Below are 16,505 nucleotides of genomic sequence, written 5' to 3'. Positions count from 1 at the left end.
CAGACACTAATCTAATTCAGTGTCATCACAAGTGCTTAATGCGGGAGTTGGGAGTTTCGCCAAAAAGCACTATTGAAATGAACAGTCGGTAGGCAAGGGGTGGGAGGGTGGGTGTGGACAAGGGAAGGAGAACTCCAGAAATGGCTAGATATTTAATGCCCGTCCCTTTCTCTCTCTCCCCTCAGAGGTTACGTCCAAGTACTGCCGAGAGGTGCCACATAAGGTCTTCAGATCATCCTGAAGATGTCTCACGCCATGGCGGGCTCCTGAGGCTCACAATCTACTCAGCATTCCCCGAGCATCTTATATGTTACACGGCTGACCTTGTGCTGGGGCGGGGACACAGAGATGAGTAATTGTAAACCATCACAGTATGCACACAAGCACCTCAGGGCATCCCATAAATGTTAGCTGAATGAAGGCACCCCTGAGGTCAGGAGGTGGCCACGGTCACTTACAGGGCCCCCAAAGGACAAGACAGCTGTGCGGTCCCAGCTCCTCTCCACTCCGAGAGCATTACGCAGTCTTCGCTGCAATACAGAGAAAGGTGCGGGCTCTGGGGGACCTGAGCAGGAGGTACTCCCCTAAGGCCCGGCCTCACGGAGTCCGGGCCCGCATCTCTTGATCTTTTGTCTATGCTGACAGCCTGCACCTCAGTGCGCAGACACTAACAGAGTTTGTCAGTTTCAAGGGCGAGGAGCAGCACCGTTCGGAAACGGCGGCGTAGGGGGAAGGGGTGGGCGGGCTAGGTAAGAGAGAATAAAGCGAAAGCCCACAAATTCTGGCTGGTAACTTTTCACCTACGTGCCCGCCCCTTCCCTCTACACCGGCCGGAGACGCTCCCGACCCCCGAGTCCTCTGCTTCTCTCGGTCCGGGGTTACAGATTTAAGGCTGAAGGCGGCGATAACCTCCTCAGAGGTCTCCTCAATTCCGATCCTGTCCAAATCGCTTTCCTCCCGGGCCCAGCCTGGGGGCGCCGCGGGCTCGGGGCCAGCTTCCCCGGCCACGCTGGTCTGGTGACACGCAGGCGCCGGAATCGCAGCCACGCTGGGTCGTCCCAGCCAGGTCGCTGCGCCAGGCGGAGGGCGGGCGCCGCGGAGCGCTTCCCGTGTGCGGGGCTTCCCACAATGCACCGCGCCGGCAGTGGCGGCGACCGCGGCGGCGCTCTAGCCGCGGCATGTCTGCCTCTCGACTGCTCTGGGAGGAGGAAGAGAAGGAGGAAGAGGAGGAGGAGGAGGAGGGGGAGGAAGAGGAGAAAGGCGCAGGGGTGGGAGCTGTAGCCGAAGCTGCCACCGCAAAAGTTCTCCCCCCTCCCCCCTTCCCCTCCTCTCCAGGCCCCTAGGAAGGTTGGAGCTGCCGCCGCCTGCAGTCGGGGACCGCGCGACTCGGCGCCCGCCCGCCCGCGGTAAAGCGCTCGGCCTGGCAGGCCCGGGCCCGGGGGAGGGCGAGGGAGGGGGAGGGGGCGGCGCGCGGGGGGAGCGCGCGGCGGTAACGGCCTGACCCTGGGGGGAGCGAGCCGCGGCGAGGCGGGGGGTGGCCGGGGGCCGGCGAGGCCGAGGGGAACGCGGGCGCCGGCCGGGGCACGGGAGGAAGCAGGGCGCCGAGGGTGGGTTGGGGGGTTGAGGACGGAGAATGACGGGGGTGGTGGAGGCGAGAAGGCGGCCTCGGAGGCCCAAGGAGGGTGTCAGAGGTCCGGGAGGAGATGGGGCGCTTGCACGGGGAGGCCCGGGGGTGCAGGGTGTGGGTGGGAAGAGGCCGGGGAGACAGCAGGTCTCTGTCCACCGTGCCTGGTGCAGTGCTTTATGCACTGCAGGCCTCAGTCCCTGTTGCTGCCGGAGTGAGCTCTTTGGAAGTAGGGAAGGGCAGGGGTTGGAGAAAAGGGAATGCTTGCAGGAAACCTAGTGGGAGTGTGCGAGTGGGGAGAGAGGCCCGGGGAAAGATGCCGGATAGGTGGAGGAATGCAGGGGGCGGCTGTGGAGGAGTCCCGAGGATTCTGGGGGGGTGTTCATTGTGCACAATCGTTGGGTATTTCTTTACGGAGAAACCTGAAGCGATTCTTGGGGAAGCAGCGGAGGGGGATAGGAGTTTCTGTGAATAGAAAGGCTCGCGTTTGAAGCAAGAGGAGCTGCTCGGTATAGAGAGGATGCGGGGAATGCATAATAGAATAGACAGATGTAGTATAATTAATAAACGTTGGCCCAAGGACTAAAGAGCTATTCCAGATGGGCCACGATGGCCTAGTTTCGAACCTGTTTGGGCTCTTCAGTAGACATCTGGTAAGTGTGGATCCGGGCTGTGGTTGGGGTCACTGACAATTAGACCCTCCTCTGTAGTTTGGTCTGAGACATTTTAGACCCGCACCAATGAGCATGAGAACCTCCCACACAGACCTTGAGAAAGGGACTAGCCTAGGACGGGTCTGTCTGGGCCGTGGGCTTTAGATTTCAGCAGATTTGAAGTCCTGTCATTTCGCAGAGCCTGGGTGAACCGTGTCGTGGCGAGTGCCACAGTGGAAGTTTTCTCCACTGCCCGGCTTCTCTGGTCCAGGAGGACTGGTGCCATATTATTCAGCCTGCATCGCAACGCGCAAGATTCTAATTAACGTTCAGGGGAGTCCATGCGTGGTGACCCTTCTTGGGAGGCTCCGTTTGTAGCTCCAATCAGTCTGCTTGACTGAATTGGGCCTGAACCGCCCGGGCTGCTCGGGGGTGGGGATCTTTGGCCATTCACTGTTCCTGAGCCGTGATGGTGTTGAAGATGTGGGCCCGCAGGATGGAGGATCTAGAATATCCGTTTTGATCTTAGGTTGCAGGGAGGTCAGGTTTGGTTGTCATGAGATGTGGAGGAACCTGTAGAGGCTGGATAATTCTAGAGTCAGGTTGGAGGGGGGATTAGCATCTCTTTATCAGGAAGTGAACCAACCTCTTTTAGATTTGTTGCACTTACACCAGCCACAGTTTCCAAGAGGGACCTTCAGGCTAAGACACCTTTTGTTAAGAAAAAACTGTGTGCACAATACATTGTACTATTTCTTCAACTGAAGAGAGGGCACCAGGCGTGTTAAGTGTGAAGGCTATTTTTATGGAACTAGAGGAGGAAGAGATTAATGAGATAGATGGAAGGAATTTTGGAGAGGAAGGGGAAATTCAATTATTTATTCCTTTAGCAAGTATATCTAAAAAGAGGTGATAATTTAGCTTGAGAGTGGGGAGGGGCTTTTTTTAAATTACAAATTTTCTTATAGAAATAATCCAAGATTATTATTAAAAAGACTTAGAAAACTTTGTGTGTCGGTGTATTTGGTTTTACTCACTCTTGTAAAAGACTTGACTTCATTGTGTAACATAGTGCTGAGTATGATATGCCCATTCTTATTATCATAGTATGAGAGGGCCAGTTTGTCTTCCCTTCCCCCTCGCCAGCACTGTGTGTTATCTGTTCTTTTAATTTTTGTAAGTATAGGTCACCTCCATGTGCCTCCTCTTTTAAGTTGTGAAATAATCCATGTGTGTAATTTTCACAGAGGTGTTCTGAGGGGGCATCTGAAGAAAAGCAGTAGGCCTGTCTCATCTCTCTGGTGGTCTGCCTTTCCTACTTGTAAGCACTCGTGTTCCTAGTTCTCATACTCTTCTCCAGGTCTCCTAGTAGTAGGCATTGACTGTCATTTCTGCATTTATCACAACGACTTTGTCAAAGAGTCAGAAGACTTGGATGACTGAAAAGGGTTTGTGTCACTGACATTACCCCCTTCTTTCTGACCTTTGATAGTTACCATTTTAGGTCTTTGCATCTTTGACTAGTTTACTTAAAACCTTGATTTTATCTATTTTTAAAAAAAGATTTGTTGAGAGAGAGCTCCCACCTGTTTGTTCACCCCCTAAATACCCAGCATGAAGTCAGGAGCTAGGAGCTCAGTCCAGGTCTCCCATGTGGTGGTTGGGTCCCAGCTACTCACCTGCTGCCTTCTAGGGTGTGCAGTGGCAGCAGGTCGGAACTGGTCTCAGAGCCAGGCCTTGACCCCAGACACTCCCACATGGGCTTTGGGCATCCCAAGCTGCTGCTGAACTCCTAAGCTAAATGCCCACCCCAACCTTGATTTTTAAGAGCTGAACATGTTAGGCTGTGTCTCCTCAGCTCCCTACTGCACTAGGTGAGGGCTTAGACTAGGAATAGCTTTCCTGAACTAAAGGGAACATTTAAAATCAGGCTGAAGGTCCTGGTGAGGTGGTCAGCGGCAATGTGGGTGGGCCTGCCAGGAGGCAGCTCAGTGTGCAGCACTCTTGCTGGTTGATAAGGCGGAGTTGCTTTGCAGCAGTGAATTGTTGGTCCTGGAGTCAGTTCCGGGTTGCAGTCTGCAGCCCTGTGCAGTTTTAGTGTGTGGACTCTGGAAGTGCAGTAGTTCTTCTTAGGCTTCAGTGGCAGTTGTTAGGTTTTTAGGGAGGAATGGATAAGTGTGGGCAGGGGTTTTGTTTTTATTTGTTTAGAGGGGAGGGAGGGATGGGAAATGTAAGGAGGGGAGGAGGAGGAGGAGGGGCAAAGGACAGAGGTGGTGATAATTTTGGGGGGAGGCTGAAGGAAGAGGGCATTTGGATGTGGTTGGTGTGAAGATTTCCCTTGTGGTGGTAAGACTGAGATTTGTGGTGGATAGAAGGAAATTAGCATATGTAAGTCACTAATATGTTGGGAGTGTGACAGAAAAGACAGTGTGCTGTATATACATTAGAGTAGGGTCACAGAGTATTCATGTCTGAAATTTGTGTCTAGGGTGCAAGTGCATGATGGCCACAGGGAGGATAGAATGCTTCCTGCTCCATTCTTTTAGGAAGTCCTCTTTAACGGGTGTCCCTGGCGCTCCTTCCTCACCTTCACTTAGGACTGCTACATTTTGTGTTCCCTTGCTCGGGGGAGAATTACTCGCTTTGTTTTGCAGATGATGACTAGGTTGTAACCTGCTCTAGAGCCCAGGCTTGTTTAATCTCTGGGGGAATTCACACCAGCTTGTTTCTTAAGTGCTTACTAAATACCTGTTGAATGACTGGTAGAAAGTAGTGTTCACTGCTTACAGGGGCACTGTATGCAGTTGCAGAGCTCTGTGGAAGGGTATATAGACAAAATTATGTATGTGTCAGTGTGGAAGAGTGAAGGGCAGCAGGGATGGCTGGGAAGATGCTTAGACTTATGGGAAGAAGACAGAATGGATTAGAGTGGAATGGTAACAGTCCTGCAAAAAACGTTACAGGAGTGCTGTCAAAGGATCTCTTGTAATCCGTGGGGAGTTTGTTTCATTTTATTATTATTATTTTTAAAGATTTATTTGTTTATTTGAAAGGCAGAGTTACAGAGAGGCAGAAGCAGAGAGAGACAGAGAGAGAAGTCTTCCATCCGCTGGTTCACTCTCCGAATAGCCACAATGACCAGTTCTGGGCCAGACTGAAGCCAGGAGCCAGGAGCTTCTTCCAGGTCTTCCACATGGGTGCAGAGGCCCACCGCTTCTCCAGGCCACAGCAGAGAGCTGGATCAGAAGTGGAGCAGCCAGGAATCGAACCGTTGCTCTTATGGGATGCCAGCACTGCTGGTGGCAGCTTTACCCACTATGCTACAGACTCAGCCTCGAGTTTATTTTTTTCAAGATTTATTTTTACTTATTTGAAAGGCAGGGTTACAGAGAGAGAGAGAGAGAAAGATATTTTTCATCTGTTGGGTCATTCACTAAATGGCTGTAATGACTGGAGCTGGGCCAGGACAAAGCCATCTGGGTGTCTCACGCCACAGCAGGGCCCCAACTGCTTGAGCCAAACTCCACTGCTCTCCTGGGCACATTAGCAGGGAGTTGGATCTGAAGTGGAGTGAGCAGCAGGCAGGCGGTTTAATGCCACATGTAACCCCCGCCCCTAATCTGGAGTAGATCTGTTCTGGAAAAGGCTGTTGTATAATTTGCATTTTCTTATCTCAGGTGTAAATGACCATTTAAAGATTTTTAGCTATTTAAGAATTGTCTGGGGGGCTCAGTGTTGTGGCCCATTGGGTTAAGCCTGTGCCCTTGACGCTGCAACCTCATATTAGAGTGCTGGTTTGAGAACCAGCTCCTGAGCTTTAGATCCAGCTTCCTGCTAATATGCCTGGGAGAGCCAAGGAGGATGGCCCAGGTGCTTGTGCCCCTGCCACTCACATGAGAGACCCAGGTAGTGTTCCAGGCTCCTGGCTTCAGCCTGGCCCAGCCCTAGATGACCTTTGCTGCCATTTAGGGAGTAAACCAGTGGATGAAATATATTTGTCTCTCTGCCTCTCCCTTTCTCTCTGTTACTCTACCTTTCAAATAAATAAAATATATATTTTTTAAAATATTTATTTGAAAGGCAGAATGACAGAGAGAGAGAGAGAGAGAGGTCTTCCATCTGCTGGTTCACTCTCCAAATGGCCACAACGACCAGGGCTGGGCCAGGCCAAAGCCAGGAGCTTTTTCCGGGTCTCCCATGTGGATGCAGGGGTCAAGCACTTGGCCATCCTCTGCTGCTTTCCCAGGTGCATTAGCAGGGAGCTGGATAGGAAATGGAGTAGCCTCGACTTGAATCAGTGGCCTTATGGGATACTGGCACTGCAGGTTGGGGTTTTAACCAACTGCGCCAAAGCAACGGCCCCATCAAATATATAAAATAAACAAAAAAGAATCTGATTTGATTCATTTTTAGGACAATGAAAGAGATTAGATGAAGTTTCTTCCTTTGAGGAATTTTTATTCTTTTTAAAGAAATTATTTTTTAGAGGCCATCGCTGTGGTGCAGTGGGTTGAAGCCATGGCCTGCAGTGCCAACATCCCGTATGGCTGCTGGTTCAAGTCTCAGCTGCTCCACTTCCCATCTAGCTCCCTGCTAATCCACCTGGGAAAGCCACAGAAGGTGGCCAAGTCCTTGGGCCCCTGCACGCACATGGGAGACCCGGAGGGAACTCCTGGCTCCTGGCTTCATCCTGGCCCAGCCCTGGCATTGTGGCCATTTTTGGGGAGTGAACCAGGAGATGGAAGACCTCTCTGTCTCTCCTCTCTCTCTGAAACTGTCTTTCAAGGAATAAATAAATCATTTTTTAAAGATTTATTTATTTATTTGAAAGAGTTACACAGAGAGAGAAGGAGAGGCAGAGAGAGAGAAGAGAGGTCTTCCATCCTCCGATTCACTCCCCAGATGGCTGCAATGGCTGGAGCTGTGCCAATCCTAAGCCAGGAACCAGGAGCTTCTTCCACTCCCACATGGGTGCAGGGACCCAAGGACTTGGGCCATCTTCTACTGCTTTCCCAGGCCATAACAGCTGGATTGGAAGTGGAGCAGCTGTAACACAAACTGGCGCCCATATGTGATGCTGGCACTGCAGGCAGAGACTTCACCTGCTACGTGTCAGCACTGGCCCCGATAAATAAATCTTTAAAAAAAATTTATTTTGGGGGCTGATGCGGTGGTACAGCAGATTAAAGCCACAGCCTGCGGTGCCAGCATCCCATATGGATGCCAGTTCGAGTGCCAGCTGCTCCATTTCCCATCTAGCTCCCTACTGATGCGGCTGGGAAAGCAGTGGAGGATGGCCCCTGCACCCCCATATGGGAGACCTGGAAGAAGCTCCTGGCTCCTGGCTTTGGATTGGCTCAGCTCCAGCTGTTGCGGCTGTTTGGGGAGTGAACCAGCGGATGGAAGACTTCGCTCTGTCTCTACCTCTCTGTAACTCTTTCAAATAAATAAATAAATCTTTAAAAAATTACTTGTTTGAAAGGCAGATAGAAAAGTAGACATCTTCCAGCCACTGGTTCACTCCCCAAATTCCCTCAACAACCTGTGCTGGGCCAGGCTGAAGCCAGGAGCCAGGAACGTAGGCCAGGACTCCCACCTGGGTTAAATGGATCCAAGTACTTGGGCCATCCCCTGCCATCTCCTAAGATGTGTATTAACAGGAAACTGGAATCAGCTGCAGAGTCAGAACTGGAACGCGGGCATTCCAACATGAGATGTGGGTGTCCCCAGACAACCATTGCAGCCACCCCTTGGGCCTCCCCCAGTGTTTTACATTCTTTTGGGGGAGACAGTTGGGAAATAATTTAGTAACAGTGTAAGATTTTAGAAAATTGATTTAAAAAAACCCAAATACCAAAGTATCTTCATATCTCCAGATGACTTAATATTTTAATATTTTAATTTCCTTTTTTTAATTGAAGGATTTATTTATTTAAAAGGTAGAGTAACAGAATGAGAAGGAGAGACAGAGCAAGAGACAGTGCTGGGCCAGGAGGAAGCCAGAAGCCTGGAACTCCTTATGGGTGGCAGGGGCCCAAGGATTTGGGCCATCCTCTGCTGCTTTCTCATGCACATTAGCAGGGAGTTCTATTGGAAGTGGGCAGCCAGGGCTCCAACCAGTGCTCTATGGAAAGCTGGTGTCATAGGTGGTGCTTTTCACCCGCTGCTCAGCAATGCTGGCCCAGTAGTTACTTTCTTTTATTTATTTATTTATTTATTTGAAAGAGTTACACACAGAGAGAAGGAGAGGCAGAGAGAGAGAGAGGTCCTCCTTCTACTGGTTCACTCCCCAATTGGCCACAATGGCTGGAGCTGCGCCGATCAGGAGCCAGGAGCCAGGAGCTTCTTCTGGGTCTTCCCACACGGGTGCAGGGGCCCAAGGACTTGAGCCATCTTGTTCTGCTTCCCTAGGCCATAGCTGGCTCGTAAGTGGAGCAGCCGGACATGAACTGGCGCCCATCACCACAGGCAGAGGCTTAGCCTACTGTGCCACAGTGAGGCCCCGGGAATGATTTTCTTGGTTAACTTATTAAACTGATTTTAGAAAGCACTCCAGAAGAGGAAGTTAGAAATATTTTAAAGGGTAGTGGTAGTTTCTTCACCTGTAGTTAGGCGCTAGATAAGTGTGGGTGGAGCGCACTGTATGGTTGGATGGATGGAATGAATAAATGAGTGAGTGATAGCCTCCCAAGATAAGTTATTTAGAAAGGAACACACTGATTTGAATATGTAAGCAAATTTTGGTAATGTTTGTTAACAGTTTCATTACCTTGAGGCAAAATAGTTTATGATTAAGTTCACAAGTGGGTTTTACAGATTATATGTGATGTAGGAATTCAGGAAATGGAGAAATGAAGATTAGCTAAGGTTTGGGTTGGGGGGAAGGATTTAAGTGAACCATGTTTTAGCTAGATAGATGAAAGAATTCCTTAGGGATCTCAGAGAGGAACTAAATGGCTCCAAATTTCTCTTGCAGCCCTAGAATGAACCTAGAGCCTGGATCTATTTTTGTCTTTTTGCCTATTGCATTTTAGCTACTCCTACTGGTTTGTTCCTTTTCAAATTCACATTTGTTGGGTAGATGTTGAGCCCCCTGGAACAACTGTGGGTCTATTTCCATCTATGTCTAGTGTAACTTTCAGTGTGCCCTTTGCTGAGCCTGTACCCTGCAAATTACTTGGTCTCTGTGAGTGAAGAGCATGAGTCAACTTGGCCATGTTATCCTGGCATTTTCCTTCGCTCAGAGCTGCTTTCTGAATTGCAGAAAGAAATAGACAAGAATTAAATGCATGTGTCCAGTAGACATAATGCTTGTTGGGTAAATGAATGAATGAGAAGGTATTTGAGATAATTTAGGAGATCTAAATAATTGGTATGTTTTCTGTTTCATTTTATCCATAATCTGCCTTTTTCTACAAAGCGTTTAATGGGGCTGACAAAATATGTGTACTAGAAATGAACTGAAATAATTCAGTGAGGTCTAGTTGAGAAAAAGATGAAGGAAAAGTCTAAGAAATATAGGATCTATCAGGATGGATGTTAGAGAACAGGAGTGAAGTGGAAGGTAGGCACATGGGGAAAGAAAGGTGATATCTGATGGTAAGGAGGCTTCTTAAGAGAAGGAAAAGATTTTTAAAATATGATAGTCTGTTTAGAGGAAAGCATGAGAAGATGGAAGGTGAAGAGGATTATTTGAAAGGGCTATTTTGAGGAGGAAGATGGTAAGGCTATTTCAAGGATAAGAGCAGAAGTTTGGAATACAGTAGAAATCAGTTATGTTGATTTGTAACTGAAGGTTTCAGAAAATGATGGGATGTCTTTCTTTGTCTACCAGCTAATGCATAATTATTGCTTGCGAAAGCATTGTTAGATGCAGTCAGGAATAAATCCTTTGGGATTCAAATTTTAGTAAGAGAGCTGGACTTGTGTGCAAATACCTACAGAGTAATCACAAATATATCATAAGAAGAATATCCAATGTGACTGAAGCCAAAAGGTAGAAAACATAGTCAACCAAGGCAAATCCTGGGACTACATTTAAGCGGCATAGGTGGAATTTTAGCTAGTCTTTGAAGGGATGGGTGGGATTCTCACTGGCAGCCATTTCTGAAAGCATTCTACCCTCAGAGATTTGCATAAACAAAGACTTAGAGGTGAAAAGCCTAGGATTTATGGGGAATGGTGATTCAGTTTTTAATTTTTAAACTATGACCCACAGTAAGAGTTATAAAGTTTTCACCTAATATATGAGTATGCATGTGTCTGTGTAAAATAGAAAGTTTCATAATACAGTAACTGTCCCATGTTGAATGCACTTGACCTTACCTATTCTGTTTGACTAAAAAAAAAAACAAAGCTGGCAGAGAAGGGGGAAAAACCTGGTTGTCATCCATTAAACTGGCTTCATGACCAACTAAATAATTCATTGCAACTTGTAGTTTGGAAGAGAGAGAGTTCACGACTAGGGCATAATAGGATATAAGGTAGGAAGAATCAGTTGAGGTTAGGTAGAAAATGGATGGCCTTGAAAGGCAAGCTAAGGAGTTTGTATTTGATATGATGTAATGTTGTGCTCAGTAAGCAAACAGAAGTTGAGTTTTAGTCTTGGCCCTTCTGTTTACTTGCCCTTGATTATGGAAAATTACTTCCTTTGTGAATCTCAGTTTTCTCATCAGGAAATTGATAATCATTATACCTTCCTGGAACAGGTGGTTGTGAGGATTTGAGTATTAAAGTGTATGAATATAGAATGTTAACAAATATCATTAATGTATAGCTGTTGAACAAATTTGAGGCATTGTAGTGGTAAATAAGATTGCAGATGAAAGACCAGTTAGGAGGGTACTAGAGAATGGAGAAGGATTTGAATTCATTTGCTAGCGGGAAGATCAGAAATGAGGATATGATTGGGATATATAATTGGGATAAGATTGGAGGTGGAGAGACTTGAACGTCTGCAAAGATGACTAAAAATTTAGAGTTGTGGAAAGATTCAAATGGCAGCAAGCTGAAATTGGATTCCATTTTTCGGGTAGTTTAGTAGAATACATTAGAGTAGATGGTTATAGTTTCATGTAACACACACAATTTTTTTGTTGTGATTAAATTTGTAAATGAATTAAATGTGAATAGAGACAGTGATACATTGATGCAGAGGTGGGGTTAGACTGAAGGGAATTTTTTTTTTTTTTTAAGATTATTATCTATTTGAAAGGCCAGCAGAGTGGCAGAAAGAAAGGGAAAGACAGAGGAAAAAAAATCCTGTCTGCTGGTTCATTCCCCAAATGCCTACAGCAGCCAGGTGTGGGCCAGGCTGAAACTAGGACCCAGGAAGTATATCCTGATATCCCACATGGGTGGCAGGGGCTCAAGTACTGGCACCATTGTTGTCTTCCAGGTTGCACATTAGCAGGAAGCTGGATCAGAAGTGGAGGAGCCAGGACGTGACCAGGCAGTCTGATACAGGGGATGTGGATGTCCCAAGTAGCATCTTAAGTGTCACACCAAATGCTTGGGCCTGTATCTGGTTTCTTTTGCTCAACATTTTGTCTGTGAGATTCATCTATGCTGTGTATAGCTGTAGTTTTTTTTTTTTTTTTTGTAGTTTATTTATTTTTCTTTACTGCATGAGATTCCATATAAATATGTTACATTGTGTTTATTGTTAGACAATTGAATAGTTTCTTTTTTTTTTTTTTTTTAAGATTATTTATTTGAGAGGCTGAGTGGCAGAGGCAGAGAGAGAGAGAGGGAGGGAGGATCAGAGTCGTCCATCAATGGGTTCACTCCCCAAAAGGCCGCAATGGCCAGGGCTGGGCTGATCCACAGCCAGGGGCCTGAAGCTTCTTCCAGGTCTCCCACATGGGTGCAGAGGTCCAAAGACTTGGGCCATCTGCTCTTGTTTTCCCAGGCAATTGCAGAGAGCTGGGTTGGAAATGAAGCAGCTGAGACTTGAACTGGTGCCCATATGGGATGCTGGCACTGTAGGCAATGGGCTTTATAAACCCACTGCACCACAGTGCTGGCCCCGAGTTTCTATTTTTTGGAAGTCTAAATAATTTTAACTTGATTGAGTATGCTATGGGGAACTAGTAATTTTTTTTAAAAGATTTATTTATTTATTTGAAAGAGTTACACAGAGAGAGGGGAGGCAGAGAGAGAAAGAGAGAGAGAGAGAGAGAGGTCTTCTATCTGATGGTTCACTCCCTAATTGGCCACAACGGCTAGAACTGGCTTATCTGAAGCCAGGAGCCAGGATTTTCTTCCGGGTCTCCCACATGGGTGCAAGGGCCCAAGAACCTGGACCATCCTCTACTGCTTTCCCAGGCCATAGCAGAGAGCTGGATTGGAAGTGGATCAGCCGGATCTTGAACCAGCGTCCATATGGGATGCCGACGCTTCAGGCCAGGGTGTTAACCTTAACACTGCACCATCACTTAAGCGCTGGCTGCCAGTAATGATTTTGGAGTGGGTAAATAAGAAAGTGCTTAAGGGGACTGGCTTGTGGTATAATGGCTTGAGCTGCCACTTGCAACAGTGGCATCCCATATGAGCTCTGGTTTGTATCCCAGCTGCTCCACTTCTCATGCAACTCCCGGCTGTTGTGCCTGAGAAAGCAGCAGCAGCAGGTCCAAGTGCTTGGGCCCCCCCAGTCATGTTGGAGACCCAGATAAAGTTGGGGAGTGAACCAGTGGATGGAAGATCTCTGTCTCTCTGTCTCTTCCCATCTCTCTCTCTGTAACTCTATGTTTCAAATAAATAAAATCTTTAAAACAAAAAGAAAAGAAGGTGCTTAAGAAAACTGATCTGGTGGCGGGCGGTGTGACTCAGTGAGTTCAGTCCTGTTTGGGATGCCTGCATCCCCTATCACAGTGGCCTGGGATCAAGTCCTGCTTTTGCCTCTATTTCCAATTGAGCTTCCTGCTTAGGGGCCTCAGAGGCAGCAGATGATGGTTCAAGTGCCGAATCTCTGCTGGAGACTCTGATGGAGCTCCAGGTTTTGTCTTGGCCCAACCCCAGCTGTTGGGGGCATTTGAGGAGAGAACCAGCGGATGAAAGATCTCTCTCTCTCTCTCTGTTGTTCTGCCTTTCAAGTAAATAAAAATGAATAAATAAACATTAAAAAGCAAAGAATGTTTAGACTGGCATTTTGGTACAGCAGGTTAAGCCATCGCCTGCAATGTCGGCATCCCATATGGGCACCAGTTCCAGTCCTTCTGATCTAGCTCCTTGCGAATTGCCTGGGAAAACATCAGAAAATGGCCCCAGTGCTTGGGTCTCTACCACCCCCATGAGACCCAAATGGAGACTCATGGCTTCAGCCTGGTCCAGTTGTAGCTGCCATGGCCATTTGGGGAGTGAAGCAGCATGTGGAAGATATCTTTGTCTTTTCCTCTCTAAGTCCGTGACTCTACCTTTCAAACAAATAATCTTTTTAAAAAAATTATTAATTTATTTGAAAGGCAGAGCTGGAGAGAGAGAGAGAGATAGAAATAGAAAGAGACAGAGACAGAGATATGGAAAAACAGAGATCTTCCATCTGCTGATTCATTCTCTAAAGCTGCAATGGCCAGGACTGGGCCAGGCTGAAGCCAGGAGCCAGGAGCCAGGAGCACTCCCACGTGAGTGCAGGGACCCAAGCATTTGGGCTGATCCTCTGCTGCTTTCCCAGGTGCATTAACGGAGCTGAATCCAAAGTGGAGCAGCCACGAGTTGAACCAGCACCCATATGGAATGCCTGCACTGCAGATGGCAGCTTCACCTGCTGCACCAAAGCACCTACCCCAATGAATAAATCTTAAAAAACCAAAGAATATGATCCTGAAACAAACACACAACCAAAGAATATGATCCTGTGGACAGGTGCTTGGCCTGGCAGTTAATCTGTAGGTTAAGATGCCTACATCTCACATTGGAGTGTCTCAGTTCAGTTTCCTGGCTCTCCTGATTCCAACTCCCTGCTAATGTGGACCCTGGGAGGTAGCAGGAATGGCCCAAGTAATTATGTTCCTACTGTTCACATGGGAGACCTGGATTGTGTCTTTGGCTCCCTGCTTCAACCCCTGGCCAGCCATTTCAAAGCTTTGGGGGAGGCCGGCGCCGTGGCTCACTAGGCTAATCCTCTGCCTTGCGGCGCCAGCACACTGGGTTCTAGTCCCGGTCGGGGCACTGGATTCTGTCCCGGTTGCCCCTCTTCCAGGCCAGCTCTCTGCTGTGGCCAGGGAGTGCAGGATGGCCCAGGTGCTTGGGCCCTGCACCCCATGGGAGACCAGGAGAAGTACCTGGCTCCTGCCTTCGGATCAGCGCGGTGCGCCGGCCGCAGCGTGCCAGACATGGCGGCCATTGGAGGGTGAACCAACGGCAAAGGAAGACCTTTCTCTCGGTCTCTCTCTCTCTCGCAGTCCACTCTGCCTGTCAAAAAAAAAAAAAAAAAAAGCTTGGGGGGAGTGAACCAGAGAATGAGAGCTCTCCGCCTCTTAAAAATGAATAAAAACTTCCCCAAATCCCCCCAAAAAACTTTAAGGAAAACAATATTAGATTGGTGACTTTTTTTTCCCTTTTGGTAATGAAGAGAACTTGGTGACTTGGGGAGTCAAAAGTTAGAAGGCTGTGGCAAAAGGGTGAAATATTGAAAATCTAAGTTGAGATTGTGGTAGTACAAGTAAAAGGCAAGGGACAGATGTAAAAATACCTCAAAGAAAGAAGGAATGGAAGAATTTGACAGCACGTGGGCTTTTGGGAAAATGGAGGGAAAGAACCCTTAAGGGAAGCTTCTAGGGTTTTTAAGCTGGGTGACTGCCATTAACAGAAATTACTGAAATCAGGCAGCAGAACTATTTTGGTATGCTAAGACATATTGACCAGTGTATCAGGCACCACTGGGAGTGTACAGGGGTATTTATATAGTCAGAGGTAAAAATACTGGATTGGAGCTGAGGAAAGAGGTCCAGTGGAGATTTGGAAATACGCAAAGTTGATCATTGAAGCTGCTAATTCTGGGTGATAGAGTGCTTGCTGATGGTTATGAAACTATTAGGACTGACTTAAGTGTTAATTAAAGCAATAGTTGAAGAATCTAGTTTCAAGTATATATATGTTCTCATTCCTCAGGATTGTAGCAGAGGGTGATGGTTTAAAGATTATTTTTGGGAGTTAGGGGAAGATAGCCATATGCAGAAGGAAAATGTGGAAGCAATGGTAAGAGATGAGTTCCTGAGGGGGAGAGTTATAGAAAGGTTGAGGACAGAAATTGGGGAAATACCACAGTTTGGGTTACAAAGAGGAGTGGTAATCTTTGGAGACAGAAGAAGCAACCAGAGAAATGGGAGTAGAATCACGTGCAAGAATGAGCAGAGAGTAGAATCACCTGCCTGCCTGAGCCAGGGTTGATAGTTCAAGTATTGCTGCCAGAGAGTAGATAAGGACTAAGTGTTGGGTCATAGGCTTTGGTATACAGAGTTTTTTTGTTATTGTTTTTGGTTATGATCTTCAAGAGAGGATTTCAAAGACCAGAGTGCATGTGGCTATACTGAGTAAGTTAGAAGAATACAAGAAGCGACAAGGGTAAGAATCAAGAAGTTTAGTTTAAGAAGGAACAACTCATTTCAGAATTGGAGGCAAGAAGTAGGCAGATGCAGCATTTTAGAAGCTGTAAAGAGGACTTGATTACAGGTGGAGAAGGTATGCTTTGAGGGAATCTTATGGGAGGGATTGAGTTTAATGAGATTAAAGATTTGAATATGTAAATGATTTGGATAACTCAGTGACAAGGAGAGTTGTATCTGGAATAAATCTACTGTGGAAGATTTTGTGGCTTTTTGGTGGTGCTTAATACCTGGTGTGTGGATGTGGAGAAAATAGATGGTGGGGAGAAGCAGAGTGAGTGCAATGGGAGGTCATGTTCTCGACAGTGTAGTGTTAAAAAGGCTGAGGGACAGGTTTCAGTTGTGAGGGAGACAAATGAAGCCAAATGGCGTATAAAGTGATTATGGCTAAAAAAAAGGGGAGGTGCTCTTGGAAGCTGCCATGAACCCTGGTATTACTCACTTGCAGTTGCTGGCCAGTGTCCTCCCATGTGGCTAGCTGAAGTGCAGGTGAAGGTTTTGGGAGCTGAGGAAGGGCAGGATGTAGGGCAGCATGATGGTTTCATTGAGAATCATGGCTGAATATGAGATAGTGTAGAGTTGAAGTTACTGGGGAAGGAAAATAGGAGGGTATTCTGGAGCTTG

The 16,505-nt window shown here is 47.3% G+C and overlaps 1 protein-coding gene across 9 annotated transcripts in view; it reads left to right on the top strand.

The window, feature by feature from the left end:
* The first annotated feature begins 1,150 nt into the window (after window positions 1–1,150).
* ZNF148 (zinc finger protein 148) overlaps window positions 1,151–16,505 on the top strand; it is a 169,336-nt gene continuing 153,981 nt past the window's right edge. For 3 of the 9 annotated variants that reach the window (XM_070072229.1, XM_070072228.1, XM_070072230.1), the window contains exon 1: window positions 1,157–1,406. The gene's annotated coding sequence lies outside the window, so the exon portion shown is untranslated. Of the gene's footprint in view, window positions 1,407–1,750; window positions 2,278–16,505 lie in introns of those variants that run through there. The other 6 variants (XM_051859204.2, XM_051859200.2, XM_070072236.1 and 3 more) reach the window with 5 other exon arrangements.

This window comes from Oryctolagus cuniculus, chromosome 4, assembly GCF_964237555.1.
Source record: "Oryctolagus cuniculus chromosome 4, mOryCun1.1, whole genome shotgun sequence".
Lineage (NCBI taxonomy): Eukaryota > Metazoa > Chordata > Mammalia > Lagomorpha > Leporidae > Oryctolagus > Oryctolagus cuniculus.
The sequence above is the reverse complement of the archived record's forward strand: the minus strand, read 5'-3'. Positions and strand labels throughout refer to the sequence as shown.